Source organism: Pezoporus wallicus, unplaced genomic scaffold (genome assembly GCF_028554395.1).
Source record: "Pezoporus wallicus isolate ANWC-B61680 ecotype Strahan unplaced genomic scaffold, APGP_CSIRO_Pwel_v1 contig_1278, whole genome shotgun sequence".
Classification (NCBI taxonomy): Eukaryota; Metazoa; Chordata; class Aves; order Psittaciformes; family Psittacidae; genus Pezoporus; species Pezoporus wallicus.
The window spans coordinates 230,240-245,795 of record NW_026640895.1 but is presented as its reverse complement, the minus strand read 5'-3'; positions in this window follow the sequence as shown (position 1 = coordinate 245,795).

The following is a 15,556-nucleotide window of genomic DNA, read 5'->3' as shown; positions in this document are numbered from 1 at the left end:
AAATTCACAGTGACTAACTCAGAATAAATAACTGCATTTAGTCAGATGATTCATATCCAAAGATGCAGAATAAGCTGGTCGGATACTATTTGTCTACTTTATTTCTTTCTTAAGTCTCCTGTTACAAATGTAATAAGAAGCTTCCTCTTTCATAGCTTTTCCATGTTAGGTACTGTCAGGTAGGCATGTTTGCTAAACAAGCATGACCACTTGAACTTCTGAATTGATTGAATTCTCCAGACTATATAACTTGTGTATTTTTTTTTTATTTCTGATGCATGTGGACATTTGTCAGATTATGTTGTCCAAGTAATTGCTTATTTTACTGAGTTTCCTGTGTATAATTTTAGTGAATTCTTTTAAATTGACAATGAGTCTAAACATACGTATCTTTTTTAACAATGTTAATTTTGTTAAATTCTCACAACAGTTAGAAAGCAGAAGAAATAATTACTATTTTTAAACAAATGAAGAAAAAATTGTTTTAAAGGAGTAGCTGTAACAAACCCTAGAGATGTTTGGAGAAATTTGATAATGGTTCATCTCTACTACGGCTATCTTACTTTAAGAAAGGTGCAGACTTTCTGCATGGTAATATAACAATATGAGCTTGATGTTATGTCTAAGCTGAAAATTTAATAGATGGGCTGTTCAGGAAAATATGTATATCTAGAACGTAAAAAAATATTTTTTATTCAGAGTAATTTAGACAAGCTGCAGAAGCAAGCAGACAGAAATGACATATGGAGAGAAAAGAAAAAAAAATGATATGTTTAGGATTCATACATTTACATAATGACTTTGCCTTGAATAAAGGACATGATTTTTATTCAATATTCAAGTTGTGGATCAGGTGAGAAATCCGTCTTTTTCTTCCTTACACAAGGTTAAATAGGAACTATTATAAGTGCTTCAACCAAAATGCCAACTGAACAAGTGCAAGTAGATAAAGTAACAAAGATTTTATATTCTAACCCCTGTTTAGCATAAGAATAGCTTAAGAATGGTTATGCTGCACTTCTCAGCCTTGAAAACCTGAATATATGCAGGTACATGCATCTGCTAGTTACCACAGAGAGAATAAAAGAGTAAAGACAGAATCAGGAGCTGTCATCTAGATAGTAACATTGAAAGTACCTAACAAACTCTAAGCAGATGTGTTTCTGACTGAATTTTCCCACTTTTCTAGAGGATGTTCTGTCTTTGTCCTGGGTTCAGCAGTAGCAGTCATTTTTCTCCTGCTTAGTAGCTGTGTTTTTGACTTTCAGCCTGGGAACAATGCTGATAACACATGTTTTTAGTTGTTGCTCAGTAATTTTTACTCTGACCAAGGACTTTCTGAGTCTCATGCTCTGCCAGGGAGGAAGGGAAGCCGGGAGGAAGCAGAGACAGGACACCTGACCCAAACTAGCCAAAGAAGTATTCCATACCACAGCACGTCATGCCCAGAATGCAGAACTGAGGGCAGTTACCAGGAAGGCCCAGATCGTTGCTCAGGTCCGGCTGCATATCTGTCCGTGGGTGGTGAGCGGTTGTATTCTCTTCCCTTGTTATTTCCCTTATCATTATTATTATTGATGGCAGCAGTAGTGGTTTGTGTTATACCTTAGTTACTGGACTGTTCTTATCTCAACCTGCGGGAGTTTCATTCTTTCTATTCTCCTCCCCATCCCGCCAGGAGCCAGGGGAGAAAAAACGTTCGGTGGAGTGAGTGAGCAGCTGCATGGTTCTGAGTTACCAGCTGGGCTTAAACCACAACAGTTCTTTGTGGCAACCAATGTAGGACACGAAGAGTAGAGGTAACAACAGATCTGACCAGAGTGTGTCTAATCGCATTTGTGATAAGCATTCACTGTTTGGGATTAATAGGCACTCATCACAGTGCTGATTTATTGGCTCTCAGGGTTGTTGGTCTTGATCTCAGAGTTTCAACATGTTGTACCTTACTCACAGCCAGTATATTTGATGTTTTAGTATTTATCTGTTGGGAGCCTGGGCTAAGTTCTTGTTTCGCTGTACTTTATGGAAATGACTTGTAATACAATAGATTCATTGATCATGAAACTGATATGGCGTAAGTTCCCAGTGTGGACATCACCCCTATACTTTGGGAGGCATATAATGGAATTTTTAAGCTATTACATATTTTTTTTATCTCCTTGGGTGGTCAATCTATGAAGCAGATATTCCCTCACACTCTCTGCTTCCCCACCAGACTATTTATAGTGGGAGCAGATTCTGGAAGAGGTAAGGATCCTGAATACCCTTTCAATGCCCTTGAAAGCACTCTGCTCCTCTTTCTGGTAGCCAGCATGTTGCTACATATGCTATGTTTTGCCTACTTCATGACCACCCTGAGAATGTGTGATCTTGTCCCATCATGGAAGCTAAGCAGGGTCTGGCATGGGTCTTGTCGAGGGTTAAATGATGATATAGGAGGACCACCAAGAGATTTTCCCTGATGTCGGAGAGGCATGACTGGCAGGGTGCAAAGGACACTATGGGCAAATATCCAGTCCACTGGGCCTCTTCCGTGCTTTGGAATTGTCAAGAGATGAAAGGCAGCTGTATGGAGTCCTTTGCAACAAGTTGCAGAAACTGCTGAAGGAGAGGGTGAATTGAGTCAGTTCGCTGAGGTGAAAGCCATCCAGCTGGCTTTGGACATTGCTAAGTGAGAAAAGTGGCCAGTACTTTACCACTATACTGAATCATGCTTGGTGGCAAATGCCCTGTGGACTAGCATAGAAGCAAGGACTATTTTAATTTAATTTGCAATGGACTAGATTTCCATAAATCTGTGCATTTGTAAGACTTAACGATGCCATGACTTTCCATGAAATCACAATTGCACAAGCCAAAATTGAAAATGGGCTTTTATATTGACTTATAAAAAGTCTGGGTCAACTATAAAATAAAATGTGTCTCAAAAATCCAAGGAGTCATGTGCTGTATTTTAGGTCTGGATACTGTCCAGGTTTCAGCAGTAGCAGTCATGATAGACCATGTGCATGGTATCCACCCCTTATTCCATACCATTCACGTCATGCTCAGATCCCACATTTTTCAATAGACCATCACTCTTGTCTCACACCCACCCACAGAAAGAGAGAGAGTTATCATTCCTTAGTGCGTGGACCAGTCTCTATAAAGCTGCTGAGTTCATCCAGTCTATGATGCCAGGCCCCATCTCTTGTAACAGTCTTTCAGAGCAGGATAGACCATGTGCAGTGTTGGATTGTTGCCTGCTGATTACACCGTGGAACTCGAAGGTCACTGCTTGTCTGGTTTCATCAAAGTTCATTCTTTGTTGGGATGATGGTTAGAGGGAAGTCAGGGGCAGTGGCTGTTGACCTGAAGACATCTAGTTGGTGAGCTACAAAAGTGCTACATAGCAGGCAATAGCATACAATTGAGTTCATTGGCTGTTTTCCCCTCAAATCAAAACCCCTTGAGGTACACATCAGACTTCCCCATCTTCCTGCATTACCCACCAAGTCTTGTATCATTTGATTTTCCCAGAGGCTGGTGCATGGTAGGGGATGTGATATACCCACTCAAGGCCATGCTCTCTGGCCCAATAGTCTATAATGTTATTCTGGAAATGAGTCCCATTATCTGACTCAATTCTCTCTGCCGTGTTGCCACAAAATCTGTTTCTCAAGGCCCAGCTTATATTTCCAGCCATCTGGTGGTTACTTCCACCATGGTAAGCACATGGTGCTTGTCTTGGCAGCTTGTTGAGAGTATGATATAGTCAATCTGCCAGGCCTCTCCATATTTGTTCTTCAGCCATTGTCCTCCATACCAAAGAGGCTTTAACCATTTAGCTTGCTTAATTGCACACTCATGAATAACCTGAGCACTAGTGTCTATTGTTAAGGACACCTCTCAATCACAAGCCCATCTGTATGTTGCATCTCTGCCCTGATGGCCTGAAGTGTCATGGGCCTACTGGACGAAAAATAATTCACCCTTATGTTGCCAATCTAAGTCCATCTGAGCCCCTTCAATCTTAGCAGCTTTATCCACCTGTTATTTGTTCTAGTGTTCCTCAGTGGCCCAACTCTTGAGTACATGAGTATCTACATGGCGTACCTTCACCACTGGGTTCTGCACCCAGGCAGCGATATCTTGCTACAATGCAGCAGCCCAGATGGGTTTACCTCTGCATTCCCAGTCGCTCTGCTTCCATTGCTGCAGCCACTCTGACAGCACTGCACCAAGAAGGAGAAAAAACCTGTTACTGCTGAACCAAGGGCATGACCTAAAATACAGCACATGACTCCTTGGATTTTTGAGACACATTTTATTTTATTGCTGACCCAGACTTTTTATAAGTCAATATAAAAGCCCATTTTCAATTTTGGCTTGTGCAATTGTGGTATCATGGAAAGTCATGGCATCGTTAAGTCTTACAAATGCACAGATTTATGGAAATCTAGTCCATTGCAAATTAAATTAAAACAGTCCTTGTTTCTATACTAGTTGCAACCCATGGAAATGGGTTCAAACTCATTCTGACCTGGCTATCCTGATGCTTTAAATAGGGAGGGTGGGATCAGGTTCAACAGATTGTATCAGTTATCCTGCTGGTTTAAACTTAGAACAGTAACTAAGTTTGATAACAGCAGATTTATACATTCCTGGGCCAAATCCAGATGATTTTACTTGATCTATTTCTGTTGAAGTGAAACCCTGTGGAAATTAACCTGAATTTGGCTAGATGATGATTGGGCTAGGTGGCGCAAACAGCTGAATCAACATCTTTCCAGAATTTAAGGATTTTGATTGGTTGCTGTATTTTTTCATATGTAGAAGAAAAAAGATACCAGCATACTCTTTTCCTTCATATACCGCTTGTTTTTTGCTGTACTCTTAAGTAGGTCAATGTCACATAAAAAGAAGTTTTTAAACCATATTTAAATTGTCCCATTAATGTCAGAATGCATTACTGTGTAATGCTCAGTTTTCCAGAATCAATCAGATGCGTTTGCTCAAAATTGTGAAAAAAAATTATGATGCCATTACACTTCCTCACACCATTCTTCTTTCCTTTCGTCACTTCTTATTTTCAGGGTTTTTGTGGTTATTTCATTTTGTTAGGATTTCTCACATGGATTCTAAGTAACTTATTAGGAAGAAATATACTGTCACTGGAATTTTGTGGCAAATCTCCTGATGTCTTCCCTGAGCACTGAAGGTAATGAGAAATAAGACACCATGCACCATTCAGATCTCCTTACTTCTAACACGAGTAAGCATGTGCAAAGCAAGCTGGAAACCATGATGTGCATTTTCGGAAAGGTAAGGAGCATATTATATTTTTTCTTTTGGCTTTACTCTGAACATTGTTTTAACAATATTGTAGAGAACTGGCAGTAAACTAAGGGTATGCAATAACGTCTTAAAAGAGTTTTCCTTTATTCCAACCACTTGCCATCTCTGTGTCAGACAGACTCCCAGGGCAGTAGGGTGCCAAAGAAAACATCTGAATGTCCAAATTGTTCCTGAAGCTCCAAGGAAAATGGCAGGAGGGAGCAAGGATGAAAGTGACTGCCTAGGGAATACATTTTACCTGCACTTCCAACTAGGGAGAGGTGGTGTGGTTGCAGCTCTTGCATCCTCACTTGAGCTGAGGTGAGGCTGTCTTGATGGACCCACATATTCATTGAAGTTAATGACATTATCTAAATGGGGGTAAATTTATCCATTTTTCATCTCTTAACACACCTGTGCAAGACCAGACACAGTGCAGTGGTTATTACTGAGAGCTTATTTCTGGGAAACAACCAAGATACAGAATAAAAAGAAAGCTAAAACTGATACTCAGAATTTTTTAGACTTCTTTTCCACATATTTCTTTAGCTTCAATTTCAATTTAGATGCTAATCTCATTTTTGCTTTTGGGTGGAGGGTGAATTGAAACCTGCGTGATTTGAAGCATAACATAAGGGTACACTTATATTAAGCTCCTATTATAGAGTGGATCATATCAACATAAACAGCAGCTATCAGGGTCTTAGGAAAGTGCTGCAGAAACATTTCATATGACACTTTAAAGGAAGAGTCTAAAAGGGGCAAGAGCCTGGTTTCTTTCACTTGAGGTCCAGTAAGCTGCCAGTGCAAAACAGAATAAAAGGGGGTGAGGGGAAGAATGAAAGGAAAACAAAGAACCCAGAATGAATGGAGTAACTGAGTTACTGCTCTAAAATGGAAGATAAAAGAGAAAAGCTTGCCAGAGACAAGATAGGGTAAAATCTTGTTTTTCAGACAGATCAAAGTAAATCCCAATTAATTTCAGTCTCTTCTGCAAGTTCTTTTAGATTTGCACTAGTCTAAGGTGACAGATGGAATTAGTCAGGCTTTACATCAGTTGCACTGAGAGCAGAATTTGTTTTGGTATCACTGCAAGAAGGTAGGCTGTCTTTCAGGGCGCAGAATCCTCCTATTGATGTTACTTTTTGGGGGGATTTTTTTTTTCTCTTTACTTTTCCCTGGTTCCTCTCGTATTAGTTTTAAATTTCTTTTATTCACACTCTTTCCTATTCTCCCCCAGTTTACGTAAAAGAGGTTCTGAAACATGCTTCATTACCAGTTTCTACTCCTACATTTTAGATTTATTTTTACAGCCCTCCTACCTTTGCAGTAAGTCTTCTTGACACTGATTCCATTTCACCAATATCTGCTGTGTCCTATGCCTTAGGCACTTGTGCTGTCTTACCAAACCCTGTTTGTTCTTTTACTTGAAGAAATATGCTATCCCACTACAACAAGATGTAGCACACAGGTTCCTCACTTATACTGCTTTTACTGACTTCTTAATGCAGCTATTATCTCCATTTTCTCAGTAAGTTTTTCAATAGTCTTTCCATCATGAGGAAACCTATGCCATTCACCCAAGAGCATCTCAAACTCACTACATTGTCATTTTGGTCAGGCTACCAAGTGAAATTTTCTGTCAGCTCTCCCTAACAAGCAAAGATGTCATGCCACAAATGAAAAAAATCTTTTTAAACTTTGATTCCTATATCATCCTATTAACCCTGTCTTACCTAAAGTGTGGAACAGCTTAGTCATTTCGCAAGCACCAGTAACAGATTGCCCATGAAAACTTAACACTAGTTGTGAAGGAGTTTATACACAGCACACACAAACCCTTTTGAACAGGGTTGAAGACAACAAAGCTTCTGAATTCAAGGAAAGTATCCCGGTCTGTGACCATCAGGTGTTGCCCCAGTTTATGTAGAGGCCTAGCACAAGGCTGATGCAAACATTAAAACCCTCTGCATTCTAATAATGATTATTATTTATAGTTGGAAATTATAGCTTTATAGTTACAGAGTTGGACAGTGTTGTGGTTTAAACCCAGTCAGGTAACTCGTTCACTCACTTCCCCCCTCTTCTTTCCCTCCCCCTACTCCTGGAGGGACGGAGAGGAGAATCGAAAAGAATGCGACTCCCAAGGGGTTGAGATAAGAACAGTTTAGTAACTAAGGTATAACACAAATCACTACTGCTACCACCAATGATAATAATGATAAAGGAAATGAGAATACAACACCTCAGCACCAGCCAACCGGTAACTTGCCCCCCAAGCCCAACCAAGCACCGACCGATACCTCCTCCAACCCTGCAGTCTCCCAGCCCTTCTGGCTAACTCCCAGTTCCATCCTGGGCATGACGTGCTGTGGTATGGAATACCTCTTTGGTCAGTTTGGGTCAGGTGTCCTGTCTCTGCTTCCTCCTGGCTTCCCCTCCTCCCTGGCAGAGCATGAGGCTCACAAAGTCCTTGGCCAAACCAAAACATTACTATCAGCTCTGTTCCCAGGCCGAAAGTCAAAACACTGCACTGCACCAGCTACCAGGAAGGGGAAAAATGACTGCTACTGCTGAACCCAGGACAGACAGACATTCAAAAGCCTCCTTTTCTGTGATTCAGTTTATTTGACTATAAAATGAATTCTGAATATTTCCATGGTTAATTTTCCATATTTATGTCATGAATGGCTTGTGTACCGAGATTGCAGTAAGATTTAATCAAGCACATGTATTACCATGTAGGGGAAAAGCTTATTGTTCACCTAAAAAAAAAATAAATTTTCCTGTGCAGAGTATATGTTGTTTTATTCAAGGCAGAAATACACACCATTTCAGTAACCATTCTGTCATTTCAATCCATATCCATAGCAATCACACTAATAGGAAATGAATTGCCACAGACTGCTTCTGTCCTCACTTTGACTGACCACAAATTGTACTTGCACCATCTAAACCATTGTAAACCATGCATGTGGTTTTGGCTATTTTTCCCTGGGTAAATCTATTAAAGAATGTACAATATACGTATTTTTGAAAAAGAACAAATGCAACTACATTAAAACGAAAAATACAGAAAGAGTATGTCTGGTAAGGCAGGTAAATGGCTAAGTCTTACTTTTGATCAGACCTGCTCCCACTGCATCCCTAGCAGTCATAGAATGGTTAGGGTTGGAAAGAACCTTAGGATCATCTAGTTCCAACCCCCCTGCCATGGGCAGGGATGCCTCCCCCTAGACCATTCCTTTGCATGTCCAAAGCATTTGGGTGTAATTAGAGTTAAGATGAGATCGCACAATGCTTCAGCAGCTGGCTCTATGAAGTGTTTCAGGCGCTGCTTGTAGCTTATCTGGGAGATCATGCTTGTATGATTCCACCACTATTTTTAAATTAGAATGTGCTGCACAGAGGCCTTCAGTAACAGTGAAAACCTGCCCAAAAATCTTACTGCAGACCTGAAGGATTACAGAATGAATATTGGAACAAATGGCAGGTTTAGAACTTTGTTATGCAGCCCATTGCAAAGTTACAAGGCAACTGTGCTGTGTGCCCTGTATGCAACTGAGTTCCAGGAACATCTTAGTTCAATTAAATGAATTCACACAAACAATTTGGCTGGGTCTTCTAATGTGCATATAGACATAAACTATACCACATAAACTGTGACTTGAACTCTTTTGAACTAGTAATGACTGGATGATATGCTTTTTTCTCAGTAAAGTTTGTAAGTTTTTAGAAATTCTTGGTTAACTGTTTTTCCTATCTGGGTGTTTGGGTTTGTTTGTTTTGTTGTTTTTTTTTTGGTCCGTACTTAGATTTTGCTAAGAACAAAATGTAAAACAGACTCTTCCTTATAGTGGTTTTGTCCTGACTGACTCCAAGAAGCACTGGAAAGATCATAAGGCCAGTCATCAAAGACTTCATCTGAAACAGATAAACCTAGTTTGAAAAGCTCTCTAATCGAGACTGAAAAACTCAAGGGACACTCCATCAACATGAACAATTGTATCTACATAACTCCTGTAGAAGTCAAGACAGCCACCTACATTTTTATCCAAGGAAAATCTTGCTGTATTTAACTACATTTGAAGGAGAAATTCATCCATCTATTGCTAAATGTTCTGGAGCTATAAGAAGCTCTGTCTTCTGAAATATATTTGCATGGAGAAAATGTTTACTGAGGAGAAGAAAACCTCCTGGGTGTTTGATTTAGACAAATGTTCCAGAAACTAAGCATTTAATAAGTATGTTCTTGATAGAAAAGACTGTGGAAGAAACTGCATGTAGCTTGTAAAAGCCTTTACATAGTTTTGGGAAACAAAAGCAGGGCAGAGAATTGAAGAGAGGCTACATTAGCAAAATACCTTGACTCTAGAGGACACTAGCAGCCAAAACTTCTTCAGGAAACTGTGTATGAGTGCCCTGGGCTCAGCAGAGAGAGAAGTTTCAGGGCATGATAACACCCTCAATCCTGGACAGTCAATCTGGACAGCAGTAGTTTCTCAGTTTTACTAAAACACCACTGCTACATGAGGGTGTACTTTCACACAGACCTGCTAACATTTTCTACCATTAAGAAACCTACAATACTGTCCTGGGTTCAGCAGTAGCAGTCATGTTTCTCTTCCTTGGTAGCTGGTGCAGTGCAGTGTTTTGACTTTCGGCTCGGGAACAGAGCTGATAGAGATGTTTTGGTTTGGCCAAGGACTTTGTGAGCCTCATGCTCTGCCAGGGAGGAGGGGAAGCCGGGAGGAAGCAGAGACAGGACACCTGACCCAAACTGACCAAAGAGCTATTCCATACCACAGCACGTCATGCCCAGGATGTAACTGGGAGTGAGCCGGAAGGGCTGGGAGACTGCGGGGTTGGAGGAGGTATCGGTCGGAGCTTGGTCGGGCTTGGGGGCGAGTTATCGGTCAGCGGGTGGTGAGGTGTTGTATTCTGTTCCCTTGTTATTTCCTTTATCATTATTATCATTGGTGGTAGCAGTAGTGATTTGTGTTATACCTTAGTTACTAAACTGTTCTTATCTCAACCCGTGGGAGTTGCATTCTTTTGATTCTCCTCTCCGTCCCCAACAGATTTGACTGGATTAATAGTCATTCGTCACAATGCTGATTTATTGGGTATCAGAGTTGTTCTTCTTGATCTCACAGCTTCAGACCGTTGTAACTTACTTAGAGCCGGTATTTGCTGTGATAGTGTTTATCAAGTGTGGGGCCTGGGCTAAGGTTCTTGTCTCACTGTGCTTTATGGCAATGGCTTGTAATACGGGTGGGCTCCAGCAGCAGGGCGGGACGGACGTGGCCGTGGACTTGTACCTGGCCGTCCGGCTGCTCTTCACCGTCCTGGCCCTCGCCCTACTCTCCATCTTCGTGAGGCTGCAGGGAACTGAGGGGGAGCGGCCCCGGGAGCCGGCGGCTGCGGAAGAGGCCCGGGAGAGCGGCCCCGGGGACCAAGCGGCGGCGGGAGCGGGGCCGGAGGCCGCCAGGGGACGGCTGCCGGTGGAGGAGGCCGGGGCAGTCGAGGAGCAGAAGGAAGCGGCTGCCGAGCAGCGGGATAAGGCGGCGGAGGAGCCGAGCCCCGCGGAAGAGCCGAGCCCCGCGGAGGAGCCGAGCCCCGCGGAGGAGCCCAGCCCCGCGACGGCCGAGAGCATTCCCCGGAAGCCGCCCGCCGAGCCCCAGGATGATGCAGGAGACCACGCAGCATTTCCCAGCAAGGCAGAGGAGGAAGAGCTGGACTCAGGAAAAGAGAAGCCGGTGGTGGGAGAGCCGGCAAGCACAGCAGCTACACCAGCCCCAGTGACAAGCACAGCAGCATCAACTGAGAGTTCTGAAGGCTCTGAATGGCCTTTGGGTATCCTTGGGACCTGCCTGCTGATTGTGATGGGGATCAGCATGTTGGCACACACACAGGCTGTGTTCTACCCACAACCATTTTGTCTGATCTCAACAGTTAAGCAGAGTCAGGTTTGGGTCTTGTCTGGGGTTAGACGACAATATAGGGGGACCAAGAGGTTTTCCCCAAGGCTGGACAGTCATGAGTGGCAGGGTGTGTGGGACAGTATGGGCAAGTATCTAGTCCACTGGGCCCCTCCAGTGCTTTGGAAGCGTCGGAGATGGAAGGCAGCTGTATGGAGTACCCAGCAACAAGCTGCAGAAACTGCTTAAGGGGACAGTGAATTATTTTAAGCCTGGTGGGCCCATGGCACTTCAGGCCATCAGAGCAGAGATGCAACACAGAGATGGACTCATGATCGAGGGGTGGACTTAACAATGGACACTATTGCCCAGGTTATTCACAAGTGTGAACACTGCACACAGTCTCTCCTGCTCTGGAAGACTGTTACAAGAGATGGAGCCTGACATGGACCAGATGGACGCAGTAGCTTTATAGGGACTGGTCCATGCACTAAGATAAGAGTGCACCGAGATAAGAGTGATGGTATATTGAAAATGTGGGATCTGAGCATGACGTGAATGGTATGGAATAAGGGGTGGATAATGTCCTGGGTTCAGCAGTAGCAGTCATGTTTCTCCTCCTTGGTAGCTGGTGCAGTGCAGTGTTTTGACTTTCGGCTCGGGAACAGAGCTGATAGAGATGTTTTGGTTTGGCCAAGGACTTTGTGAGCCTCATGCTCTGCCAGGGAGGAGGGGAAGCTGGGAGGAAGCAGAGACAGGACACCTGACCCAAACTGACCAAAGAGCTATTCCATACCACAGCACGTCATGCCCAGGATGTAACTGGGAGTGAGCCGGAAGGGCTGGGAGACTGCAGGGTTGGAGGAGGTATCGGTCGGAGCTTGGTCGGGCTTGGGGGGCGAGTTATCGGTCAGCGGGTGGTGAGGTGTTGTATTCTGTTCCCTTGTTATTTCCTTTATCATTATTATCATTGGTGGTAGCAGTAGTGATTTGTGTTATACCTTAGTTACTAAACTGTTCTTATCTCAACCCGTGGGAGTTGCATTCTTTTGATTCTCCTCTCCGTCCCTCCGAGAGCAGGGGGAGGGCAAGAAAGGGGGGGAAGTGAGCGAACGAATTACCTGACTGGGTTTAAACCACGACAGTTCTTTTTGGCGCCCAACGTGGGGCACGAAGGGTTGAGATAACAACAGATTTGACTGGATTAATAGTCATTCGTCACAATGCTGATTTATTGGGTATCAGAGTTGTTCTTCTTGATCTCACAGCTTCAGAATGTTGTAACTTACGTAGAGCCGGTATTTGCTGTGATAGTGTTTATCAAGTGTGGGGCCTGGGCTAAGGTTCTTGTCTCACTGTGCTTTATGGCAATGGCTTGTAATACGGGCGGGCTCCAGCAGCAGGGCGGGACGGACGTGGCCGTGGACTTGTACCTGGCCGTCCGGCTGCTCTTCACCGTCCTGGCCCTCACCCTACTCTCCATCTTCGTGAGGCTGCGGGGAGCCGAGGGGGAGCGGCCCCGGGAGCCGGCGGCTGCTGAAGCGGCCCGGGAGAGCGGCCCCGGGGACCAAGCGGCGGCGGGAGCGGGGCCGGAGGCCGCGAGGGGACGGCTGCCGGTGGAGGAGGTCGGGGCGGTCGAGGAGCAGAAGGAAGCGGCTGCCGAGCAGCGGGATAAGGCGGCGGAGGAGCCGAGCCCCGCGGCAGAGCCGAGCCCCGCGGAGGAGCCGAGCCCCGCGACGGCCGAGAGCATTCCCCGGAAGCCGCCCGCCGAGCCCCAGGAGGATGCAGGAGACCACGCAGCATTTCCCAGCAAGGCAGAGGAGGAAGAGCTGGACTCAGGAAAAGAGAAGCCGGTGGTGGGAGAGCCGGCAAGCACAGCAGCAGCACCAGCCCCAGTGACAAGCACAGCAGCATCAACTGAGAGTTCTGAAGGCTCTGAATGGCCTTTGGGTATCCTTGGGACCTGCCTGCTGATTGTGATGGGGATCAGCACGTTGGCACACACACAGGCTGTGTTCTACCCGCAACCATTTTGTCTGATCTCAACAGTTAAGCAGAGTTGCCCAGGATGTAACTGGGAGTGAGCCGGAAGGGCTGGGAGACTGCGGGGTTGGAGGAGGTATCGGTCGGAGCTTGGTCGGGCTTGGGGGGCGAGTTATCGGTCAGCGGGTGGTGAGGTGTTGTATTCTGTTCCCTTGTTATTTCCTTTATCATTATTATCATTGGTGGTAGCAGTAGTGATTTGTGTTATACCTTAGTTACTAAACTGTTCTTATCTCAACCCGTGGGAGTTGCATTCTTTTGATTCTCCTCTCCGTCCCTCCGAGAGCAGGGGGAGGGCAAGAAAGGGGGGGGGAAGTGAGCGAACGAATTACCTGACTGGGTTTAAACCACGACAAATACTTACAAGTTTCCTTGCAGTCAGTTTCCCTGATGTCACTGTCAGAAAGGAGCCTTTTGCAAAGGATTATTGATCTTTCACTTATTTTCTTCATCTCACTGTCCCATTTGTGACGCAGGAACAGAAAAGGCATTCAATTTTTTTCATATGTATGTTTACTAGTGCTGATACAGCTGAAGCAATTACAGCAAAATTTTGAGAACAACAGATCTTTCTAATCCTTTTAAACAAGAGGAAATACAAAAGTTATTATTTTCTGTATGATGTTTTATGGATGGTGTACATTAATTGTTTCATTCTTACTCTCGTCAAAACCATCCTCTGTGTTAGCAAAGTTATCTATTACTCAAAACAAGTATCGCCAACAAATTTTGTTGCACAACTTTCAGCAGCAAGCAAAGAGCAAGATAACCTCTGTTCAGTATAACCATATAAACATTTGCTGCACGTGTTCAGCAGCAAGCAGAGCAACAGACTTACAGCTCAGTTCTGGGCCCAGTTTTGATCTTGTTCACTTTAGGTTGCGCCTTCTGTCATTATTCAGGTTTGTATTTTCATTTAATTAGCTGTATCCTTTAACAATAAGATAGAAGATTCGTGACTGTCTGATTACTTCAATGATACCATTTCTTGACCCACACGTTCATGAAATTGGACCTCATTAAATCAAAGGTCTTTTTCTATATTACGCTGTTATATATCCACTCTATTCCTTGCAGGGACTTTCGTTTGATGTTACTCATATTCCTTTTTAATGCACTCTGAGTGTCAGAGTAGTCCTGCCACCTGACATTATTTTTGACAGAGTTCCATTCTAACATTTACAAATTCTTGGCATGGTAAAAACTCCAGTTGATTGAACATCCCAAAGGGAAGGAGGTGAGGCAGGTAAAAGTGAAGAGGGTGAGAAGACGAGATGTAGAAATCTTAACACTCGTGTTTATTACACAGATTAATTATTGCAAGTAATTTAATTTCCAAGGCTTTATGAGGGTAGCTGTATTTGCTGCAATTTATTTAGAACATAACTGCCAAATTTCAAACAGGCACCAGTCCTGACTGACCTAATACTCCCAGTCTCAATTTCTTCTGTTTCACATGATAACTATTTTGATGCAAGTCCTATAGTTTATTTAAAATGATCATTTTTGAGAAGCTAGTCTTGCTTGTTTTATCTGACAGTATTGCCCAAACACATCTTAAGTGGCTGTTCAAATAATTAGGCTGAGAAGATTTATCACTCAGTTTTAAAGTACCACACGGTAGTAAGATTGTTGGGAGGTACTTCAACAGATCACCTAGCCCAACCTTCCTGCTCAAGTAGGGTCAGCTAAACTGGGTTGCTGGGGGCTGTGTTCTGTTGGGTTTTGAATACCTGTAAGGATGGAGACTCCACATTCCCTGGACAACCTGTCCCAGTATTGAACAGCCCTCACAGTACAAAGAAAACCCAAACACAAAACCAAACCAACCAAACAACCCACAAACAAACAAAAGAAAAAATAAACACCTTTCTCTTATCTTTAAATGAAAATTTTTGTATTCTAACCCGTGTCTCTTGTCTTATTCCATTCCCTCCACCATCTTTGAGGTAGGTCCTTTTCTGTATTTACTCCAGTTTTTTGATGTCTTTCTTGTACCAGGGAGCACAGCATAGGACCCGGCACTCCAAATGCATAATGGGGAAATATCAACACTCCCAGCCTGCTGTCAGTGCTCTGTATTAGTTCTGTGGCTGTGTATTTCAGAAGGAGTATGTATCCTCTCAGAACCTACCGCACTAAATATGGTTATTGCACTAGAAAGACATACAGAGTTGAAACAGCAGTGGAGTACACATGAGTTCTAGAGGCCTGCTATCACTTTTAACTCCCTTCACCAAGTATCTGTAGTCAGGAGACAAAATCACATTACACCT